Genomic DNA, 10,723 nt, shown 5'->3' on the forward strand with positions numbered 1-10,723 from the left:
GTAATTCTCTATGTATAAATAGCTCCTTATGTTTATTAATAATACAGAAACATAGATTCTATTCTCTAGTTTCACAACAATTTCACAGATTTTATTAGTGTTAGACTTAGGCCACCATTAACCCTGCCTCTTAAGTGGACTCTTAAGAGGTGGGCCCCACCATTTTCTTAAAACCAAGCTCCTTCTCCTCTTCTGCAAGAGGCGACTCTAGTTGAGTTTTGTACTGTTTGCGAGCCTCACTGACACATGGCGGCCCGCGATTGGTTCGTTTTTAATTTTTTTTTTAAATCAGACAAAAAAAAAAAAAAAAAACCCTACGAACCCTAGCGTTAATCATGCTCTTGTCAATTTCATTGAAAAGCAGAGTGCAACCTCTTTTTGGAGCGCAGTGCTACTGCTAACCGCAATAACTACAGAAGGTAGGTATTGGGTACCACAACTGATCATAAGTTTCACAGCAAGTTTCACAGAAAATGTGTCTAACAGAAATATGGAAGATATATTTATATAAAACATTATTTTTCTTACATTTCATTATTAGAAGACCTTGTGGTTTGAGCATAGATGTTAAAACTCTTGAGTTTGGGGAATAGCAGCAACAGAAAAACGAAAACATTATTTTTAACTTCACTATATCAAAAGGTCAAAGAGTTTTGGATCAGATGAGAAACCTAGACAAGCCTACCTTATCACCAGTTTCTTTAACATCACGTTCACTCTGCTCTTTGTACTCTCTGAAACTGAATCTTCTATACTTCTTCGGATTCCCAGAGCATTCAATCTCTGTTTCCTGATAGGGACATACGAAGAATGCTATCGACAACCTCTCCACGTTTGCTGGAGGTATCACTCTATGTCTAACGCTCTGGTACACTCCATTACTCAGTGCCTATAGCGCATACATAAGATAATTAGTTAGATTTTAGCATGATTAATTACCTAATTGTAAGAACAAAAGTCAAGTGATTCAAAATCTATTAGATTACTTATAAAAAACATCTATTAGATTTTGGATTAGTAGTGTTAAGTTTTAGGGACCAGAATCTTACATATAACTTTATGTCCACAACTCCAAAAACGCTTTTTTAAAGAGTTAGGGTTTCCCCTGAATGGCTGAATGTTTTCTTATGATCCAGATGATTCATATTGAAACTACTTGGTAAATGAATTTTTTTAAGAGAAATTCCTTAGAATAGACCTAAAAAAGTTTTTATCACAAATATAGACCTCAAATATCAAAATGACCAAAATGTTTTATTAAGGGGTGTATTTTTGGGTTTAGGATTTAGAATTTAGGGTTTAGGGTTTATGATTTAGGGTTTAGGGTTTAGAGTTAAAGGGGTGAGGTTTTGGGGGTATGATTTTAAATTTTAAAAACTAAAAAAATATTAAAATTTTCAAAATAAAAGTTTATTTTGGTCATTTTGTTTTTTGAGGTCTATTTGTGTGACATAGGTGATGATTGGTCCGACTGTGGCTTTGAAAATTTAGCTGTAGATGTTTGGCTGTAGATAAATCGGTTGTAGCTGTAAAGTTGTTACTGTAGACTTTTTCTGCAGAGATTTTTGCTGTAGTTAAATTTGTTGTAGCTGTAAGCTGTAGGCTGTAGATATTTTAAAATAAAATATACTCCCTCCGTTTCATATTAAGTGTCGTTTTAGAGAATTTTTTTGGTTACAAAATAAGTGTCATTTTCGATTTTCAATACAAAATTTATAAATTTTATGCAAAATTTATTTTTCTATTGGTTGAAATATGGTTAGGTGTATATGTAATAGTGTTTTTTATAGGAAATGTACAAAATTAATTTTTTCCTTAATCCGTGTGCCGAAACCTAAAATGACACTTATAATGAAACAAAGGGAGTATGAAATATGTGTTGTATATATAAAATTATTATTTTATATCAATTAAAATAATTTATATTAATATTTTTTTAATAAATTATCAAAATTTATTGTAATTTAAAATGTGATATGTAAATAATATTTATATTATTTAAATATCTTAATAATTTTAAAACACTCAAATTCAAAATTAAAATATTTATAAGAGTTTTTGTTATGATTATATAATTTATTTGATATTATAGATATTTTTTTTTCATTTACAGATTCTACAACCTATAAAAACAAGGTGTAGGGTTTTTGCCTAAAATACGTAAGAAAAAGTTTTGCTTTATGTTTTTTGCTGTAGTTTTAAAAATAAAGTAAAATAATGATTGGTAAAACTAAATAAAAACTTGATGTAGACTTTAATTTTTAAAAGTAAAGCTACAACATGATTGGTAAAATTTAGTGATTTAAAAATAAATAAAGCTAAATTATGGAGATAAAGTCCAACCAATCCCTCCCATAAACTTAAAAAATGTTGAGAGAATTGCCCTTTTTTTAGTCACAACTTACTTAGTAAATTCATTCTTTGTTTCCCTTGGAATTAGTTAAAGATACTGTTGTAACTAGATTCAAAGAATATATGAAAAAATCAATTTTTGACATGTGATAACAGAAGAATTGAAAACGCAAACCTTTCTTTTTCATTCTATGTACTTATATATCTCGCATAACATTCTATTATCATATATTATATACTAAACCAGATAACTTCGTTTATAGTTTGATATGTACTTTTAGACTTCTGTAGTCTAAGTCATTGGGTTGCGAATTAGTCATAAATAATTTAAAAGCTTAGAACTAAGTAAACGATTTTTAAACGAGACAACATGTAACCTTATAAACTTTGATAATCAATGATTAAAGTTACCTGAAACATGTCACCAATGTTCACAGTAAGAGCCTCCGAGCAAGGTTTTACGCCAATCCATTGTCCATTTTTCTTCAATTCTAGTCCTCCGATTTGATCTTGAGCGAGTATGGTGATGAAACTTGTATCGGTATGAGGAACCAAACCAAACACTTGCGAACCAAAAACACAAGGGTGATACTTGTTAAGTCTTAGAAAGCTGTTTTGTAGTGCAAAAATATTCTCGAAATACTTCGAGTTCACTTTCACTTGATTCCCCAGTATTTCGCATATCATGTGTGCCACTCGAGCTACCTCTTGCACATACATTGCAACTGTTGTTCTGTGAAAAAAGGATAAAATAAAATAAAATATTGAATATTTCTTCATCTATATGATTGTATAATAATGATATGATGTTGTATTTATGTGTATCTTTAACAACCGACCGATCTATATATATAGAATGTTATCAAAGTTTTCTATAACTATAAAATAATGATGAGTGTTGCTATGTATATATACTACTAGATAGACGCTTGTGACTATGAATCTTGATCTTCCAAAGAACCTCAAAATTTCATTCCAAAAAATTAAAGTATGTCCATTTACCTATACCAAATTTCATAAAAAGGTTACAAAAAATCTCAACGAGTTACTGTGACTTGCTAAGAATTTTGTCCTGAAACGAAATCACTATTTGAAATTCAATAATTAAAAGTAAACACAATTCAAGAACTAGGGTTTCATCATACGACAGATCTCAAATCAAATAAAGTAGTTTGAAACCTGAAGTTGTTGCCATCATCAGAAAAACTTAAGATCTCAGCAAGAGTGATGTGAAACGCTTCAGAAAAGGAGTACTGAGTCGGGGAAGTTGCGTTAGGGTTTCCCCACCGGTAACAATGCTTTGATGTGTCCGAAAACTTTTCTCGGACTTTCTCATTAAAGGATCGGTCAAAGAGTTTCTTGTCTTCACGAAACATCATCTCAAATACTTCTTTGGGAATCCCATGGTTCACAACTTGAAAGAACCCCCACTATTTTGCTGCATCAACCATTTGTTTCACACATCTTTTGCGCTTGACCTCCTCGCCATTAGTAAGATGGCTAAGATCGATCACCGGAAGCTTTACACCTGAGGTTTGGACGGTTGGTTCATCACTAGTTGATCTCGGAAAGGAGCTTCCAAAAATGGAAGAGAAATGTGTCTCAAAGGGAGGTCGAGAAGCCATGTAAAGCTATGGTTGGGAAGAAATGAAATTTGAGAGGTGGTTCTTTTCAACGATTCTTATCTTTTCCTTTATATCGATATATGAGGGAAAAACCCTTGCCCTCTATATATAGATATAAAATTTCATTTGTGTCGCTGTCAAATCTTCTGTAGACGGAGCAAATTATTAAAGATCATGTACTGTTAGAGAAATGATTAGATACCATTTAGGGCTGATACATAATATCAACATGTGCGAGACCTTCTCTCTCTCCAAACTCTCTCCCCCAGACTTTATCTCCAAACAACTTTGTGATCTTGCCTCCGGCGGTTGCTTCTCTCCTCGCCGTCGGAGGGCTTCTCATCCCTTCTTCTCCTTTTCTCTTTGCTCCATCTCTCCCCTCTGCGCCCACCTCCGATATGTGGCTGTTCCTGGAGTTCGAACGTTCGTTGGTGAAGGAACCTAGGCTGAATCTGGTGGCTGTTTCGGTTCTCTGATTACTCGGCGAGGATGGTACGGTGTCGTGGGGAGGTTGGGGTCGGCTTTTGGGTAGGGTTTCATCGCAGATCGATTTCCCCCTTTTATAGATCTCTGGCTAAACTCGTTGATCGGCGGCGCGTGGCTACGTCTGGTGGTTCCTCTGCCTCGGATCTGTTCTTCTACCGGTGATTAATGTCTTTGTATCCTGGTGGAGTGGCACGGCGGCGCGTGTATCTCCGGTGCGCGAGGCATGTCGACGTTAGGGTTTCTCGTTGCTCAAAGTGCAGAAGGTACGGTGAGGTTCTCCTCTAAGGCGCGTCTGAGGTTTTGTTGGGTTCGTCGTGTGTCGTCTCCGGCAGTGTCTCGCTTGGCGTGTGTATCTGTAACTTGGAGTTTGATTCGGAGTCGTCTATGGCTTCGGCTCTCCCCGTGTTCATGGTGCTTATTTCTTGTCCTCCTCGGGTCTCGGCATTCCCTTCAGTACTTCTTCAGTCCTCTTATCCGCAGTGCTTGTTATTGTTGTTTGTTTGTGTTCCGGCTTCAAACCGGTCAGTTCCTTGGTTCTCAAGGACTGTCCATGTCCGAGTTGCTCTTCTTTATCGAGGGGTCTTCGGTTCAGGCGGATTCTCGGGTTTTCTTTGGTTTGCGCTCATCTTCCCAGCACTGGGGTCAGCCGTTTACGGTCTGTCTCCTAGTGGATGGGCTCTTCCGGCTTGAGCATAGACTGTGGTGTGTGTTGTGGAGTTGCTGCTGTCATCAGCCCATTTTGTATAGGATTTGGCGTGTTGCTGCTTAGTGGCTGCTCGCCGGAATAATGCTCGTTCTTGTTGTGGTGGTGTGCTAGGCCTCTGGCTTGGCTGTCGTCGTGTATGCGGATGCCAGGAAGTCTACCTCGAGCTGTTCTTCGTCGAACCAAATCTTTAAGAGCGGATCATCGGGGAGGCCAATATTACCGGGTTCTGTCTCTCGTTTTAAGTGTGGTTCGGCCATTTTTGGCAAGCGGTAAGTGCGGATTGGTTGAGGCTTCTCGCTGCAGTTCGGTTGGTTGTGTCTGTTTCAGCTTCGACTAGATTTGAGTTGTTGTTTAGTTTTTTTTTTCTTTGCTCTGCTTCTTGTTATCATTGTACTTCTGTCAAAAATCTTAAAATTGGTAATAATATCTTTACATTTTTACAAAAAAAAAATATCAACATGTGCGTTTTCAAGAGAAGAACGTTGAAAAATATGTCTATTGTTATAAATCAATTGGTGGATGTCCATAACCGGCCCGATCCATAACCGGCCTATACACTTAGAGAGAGAAACGGTCCAACCCTAAAGAGAGAGATGCGGCCGCGAGACTTGGAGAGGAGAGAGAGGCGGCTACAACTTGCCTATTTCCTAATTCGTTTATGTTTATGATTTGTAATCTTTCATATTATTGTATTTCCGTTTATCTCTCTTGTAACCCCTATATAAAGGGAACACTTATTCATTAATAATATACAGAAACTTACAGTTCTAAATATTTAAGTTTACAACACGTTATCAGCACGATAACCTCTAACACCCTGAACCTAAAACCAAATCGCTAAAACCCTAAAACCCTAAATGAAAAGGAATCTGCCTCGGAACTTCGAAGAGGACGTTCTCCCAAACCGCGAGGACCCAAAAAACGATCAAGATATCAAATCGAAGCACTGGCCGAGACGAATCAGTCAGCGCAAACCGCTTGTCGATCGGACCACCGACGCACCCTCACGCACAGATACAGTGCGCGCCGATTTGCTTTGGAACCCTAATCTGAACCCGACGAACCCTAATCCATTCGCGGCTCCGTTCCAGCTCGTGTCCACTTGATCAGCTCCAGCCCCAAGGCGTTCCTGATCCTAGACGAACTCAGCTCCATCCTACATCAAGGACAGCTCGCGATCCGACAGCAACAGCTCCCGTTCGCATCAGAGCCGCTCGCGATCCGATAGAAGCAGCTCGCGTCCCAGCCAGCTCGCATCCCGATAGTGTCTAAGCTCGAGGTTCATTCTTGGTGGTCTGGTTTCTACAAACAACTAAACTAAAGGTATTTCGAATTCTAAGAACATAATGAATCGAATTTGGTTGATTGTAAAGAATGAAACCCTAAAATATAATCTCTACGATGAAAGCCATAGGATAATAGATCAATCCCTAAGCGAGTAAATCGAAGCTCTATAAGTTCGATCCCCAAACCCTAAAAATCGAGATTGATCCATTGATCAATTAAAATTAGAACCTTAAAGGTTTTGAATCTCAAATCAAATCCCTTTGATCTAAGATCAAATTTTCGAAATCCCTAAAACATAATTCGAAAACTATTGATTAATTAAAACTGATTGATTGATTGATTGAGATTGAATTTGATCATCCTGAAATTGAAATTGCTTGTTAATAAAATCGAAACACTAAAACCCTAATTCTGAAAACCGATTTTGATTGTTTGAAATTGAACATTGATTGGTTGATTTGATCACCTAGAACTATTGTTAGGATTGTTCAAACTCGAATCTGATTGTTTGGCTTGTTTAAACTAAAACCCTAATGACCTAGTTCAGATTATTTTTAAAATCGAAATCTGAAACTACATATTAGGTTAAACTGTTCTAGACTTGATCATACTCGTGGCCGTGTGGCCTTGTTGCATTCATACCATAACTTAATCACATTGATTGATTGCAATTACACTTAGAACTTATTCTAGGAATGGTGTTGAATTGAATCAAATAGCTGTGTGGCTTGATCTTTGCTTGGCCGATAAGTTTGCTTGTTTTGATTGCATCATGAACTGATAGAAACAAACCATGTTAGGATTGCAATTACACGACAAACTAAATGCATAAAAACGAACTAGTTTGCATCCATGGCTGTGCGGCTTGCTCATTGGCCGTGAGGCATAGATCTTGGCTGTGAAGGCTTGTTTGATTGTTTGAACATAAAACCCTAATCGTTTAAACATTAAAAACTATTCCTAAAAGATCTAAAAATATTAATCTATTACTTCGGATGTCGAAAATCAACAACGTTGATTTCGCTGCCCTAAATCTATCTGGAGACAATTACCTTCAGTGGGCGCTCGATGCTAAGATCATCCTGAAATCCAAGGGACTCGGTGAGTGTATCACCGAGAACAATAATGCCAATGAAAAGGATCGTTACAGAGCCATCTTGATCATTCGTCATCATCTAGCTGAGAGTCTCAAGGATCAATACCTAACCATTGAGAATCCACTAGATCTTTGGAATGAATTGAAATCAAGATATGATCACCAGAGAACGGTGATCTTACCAAAAGCTCGGTTTGATTGGACGAATCTGAGGATCCAAGACTGTAAGTCTGTGGACGAATATAACTCTGCACTGTTTAAGATTGTTTCTAAAATGAAACTGTGTGGTGAAAGTATTACGGAACAGGATATGCTTGAGAAAACCTTTTCCACTTTCCATGCAAGCAATGTGCTGTTACAACAACAGTACCGAGAGAAAGGTTTTAAAACTTATGCTAATCTTATTTCTTGTCTCTTGCTCACTGAGCAGAACAATGAATTACTAATGAGAAACAGTCAGATGAGACCACTTGGATCAGCTCCACTACCTGATGCACACGCTACATAGCACAATAAAGAGTCCAACCACATCAAAGGAAATGGCCAGCATGGCCGTGGTCGAGACAAATCGAACGGACGTGGCCGCAGTCGAAGATCCTTTGGCCGCGGGCGAGGAAATGGTCGAGACCATGGACGGGACCGTGGCTCATTTGGACGGGGCCATGGTCGTGGCCGTGGATCTTCTTTCAAACCCCAACACTCGACTAAATTAGAGAAATACGTGTGCCATAGATGTGGAATGAGCAATCATTGGGCTAAGACTTGTAGGACTCCCAAGCATCTAGTTGACCTCTATTAAGAGAGCTTGAAAGGGAAGAATCCTGAAGCCCATATGACTTACCAAGATGATGAAAACGACTTCAATCATGATAAGGACGATCTTATGGATTATGAAACTTCAGATTGTCTATAAAAAAAAATAAAAAAAACTATACCTGCATTCTCTATTGATCTAGACTATGCTAAGATCAGTATGATAGAGGCAATAGTCATGGTAACCAGAATGGTTTACCCACGAAATTATACACTTTATGGTATGACCGGATTGACCATCCTGGTCCAAAACATGATGCGAAATTGATATTGGAAAGGGCACAAAGAGTTATCCCATAGAATCTCACGTGTGTAGCATGAACACAAGGGAAACTCATTAGGTCATGATGTCCCAAAGCACTTAAAGATTATAGTATGTCCATGAGGGGGCAGTGAGGACAAATCCGCACATGTCCATACTATATATAGCTTAGCTGAATCCTTCTATAAATATGTATTGACCATTACCCATAGGTCCAAACTCTCAGTCCAAGGCTTGGGAACACACGAATTTACATGCATCTTAACTAATAAGCATCAGACCATTAAGTGAGCATAGATATTCCCATCTCAAATTTATTACGGGTCATGAGCAAGACATATAACATCTTGAGATATTTGGATAAGCCACCACAAATATATGTGCCGTCTAAGATGGATCCTTAGAAGAGGATGAGGATGGGGATATATGTTGGACATGAATCTCCCACAAATAATGAAGTACCTTGAGCCAAATATGGGTGATCTATTTAGTGGCCAAGAACACGGATTGCTAAGTTTAATGGATCCGACTATCCAACATTAGGGGAGAAAATAATAAGCTGGTAAGAGAAACAGAATGGCATCGACCATCATTGTCTTGGTAAGATCCTCGGACTAAAGAATGTGAAATAGACGTCCAAAGATTATACATTTATAAAGCTAGCTAATCAAATGCCAGACACATTTGCTGACCCAAAAAAAGAATGACTAAGTCATATATAAACCAGCTTGTCAATATAAGAGTGCGCACTCGTAGACCATATTGAATGGAAACGTGGGGTTAAATAGTTTAAAGAAGAAATGCGTATTTGGCCATATGATTAAGACGTCATATGATGTTAAAACCAGTGGATATAAATGGGTCTTGTGAGGAATAGAAATCGTGAGATATAAAGCTAATGTTGCACAAGGATTCTCACAAAGACCAGTAATAGATTATGAGGAGATATACTCCCATGTGGTGGATGCAACTACTTTTAAGATTTCTCATAAGTCTGGCTATATAAGAGAGAAAATTAGACTTGCAGCAAATTGATGTAGTGACTGCATATTTATATGGTCCACTGGATAATGAAAGTATTAGAGGGTATTGAGCTGAATGTACAGCAAGTTCTCAAGAACAATATTGATAATCATCGAAATATATGAGTTGAATATCCTAGGAACCTCTGGATACAATTTCCCAAACGGTTGAATACCTTAAGAAAGAATTCGAGATGAAAGATCTCGGGAAAACAAAATTCTGTTTGGGATTACAACTTGAGTACATAAATGATGGGATCCTTGTGCATCAGATGACATACACTGAAAAGGTACTCAAGAGATTCAATATGGCCGATTGCCATTCTCTGACCAGTCCCATGGTCGTGAGGTCTCTCGGCCTGGACACTGACCCATTCCGTCCCAAGATGGACGATGAAGATGACCTAGTTCCCGAAATGCCTTATCTCAATGCCATAGGAGCTTTAATGTACTTGGCAACTCTCACGGCCTGATATAAGCTTTGCCATGAACCTACTATCTAGGTTTAGCTCCTGTCCGACCCAGAGGCATTGAAATGGGATCAAACATGTTCTTCGTTACCTGCAAGAAACGAAAGACTTCGTATATGTTTATGATTTGTAATCTTTTCTATTATTGTATTTCTGTTTATCTCTTTTGTAACCCCTATATAAAGGGAACACTTATTTATTAATAATATACAAAAACTTACGGTTCTAAATCTTAAGTTTACAACATCTATATAATACTAAAGAAAAGTAGCTTAATTAGAGAACATATTACTCTGTTATAAGACGTAGATTTAGCGTTTGATATTTTCACCTTGTTGTGGGTTTAATAAAATTTCACAAAAAAACATACATCACGCATTAAATGTCACAATAATACACAGCTATAAATGTCGTGAAAAATACGAAGCAAATATATTATAATTTATATGGTGCATACGTACGTGACATACCGTTCAGACAAACATAACTATAAGTGAAATAACCTTCCTAATCATTTTCTAGATAGAGAAATATAAATATAATGGGCCTGATGGTAGTCTCTCATGTCGACATGCAGTTTCTTGAAACTTCGGGACTCTTCATT

General features: G+C 37.5%; 1 pseudogene; it reads right to left on the minus strand.

Moving 5' to 3' along the window:
- Nucleotides 1–332: 332 nt before the first annotated feature.
- Nucleotides 333–6,418, minus strand: LOC111206478 (annotated as a pseudogene).
- Nucleotides 6,419–10,723: the final 4,305 nt, after the last annotated feature.

The sequence above is a fragment of the Brassica napus genome, chromosome C5 (assembly GCF_020379485.1).
Source record: "Brassica napus cultivar Da-Ae chromosome C5, Da-Ae, whole genome shotgun sequence".
Lineage (NCBI taxonomy): Eukaryota > Viridiplantae > Streptophyta > Magnoliopsida > Brassicales > Brassicaceae > Brassica > Brassica napus.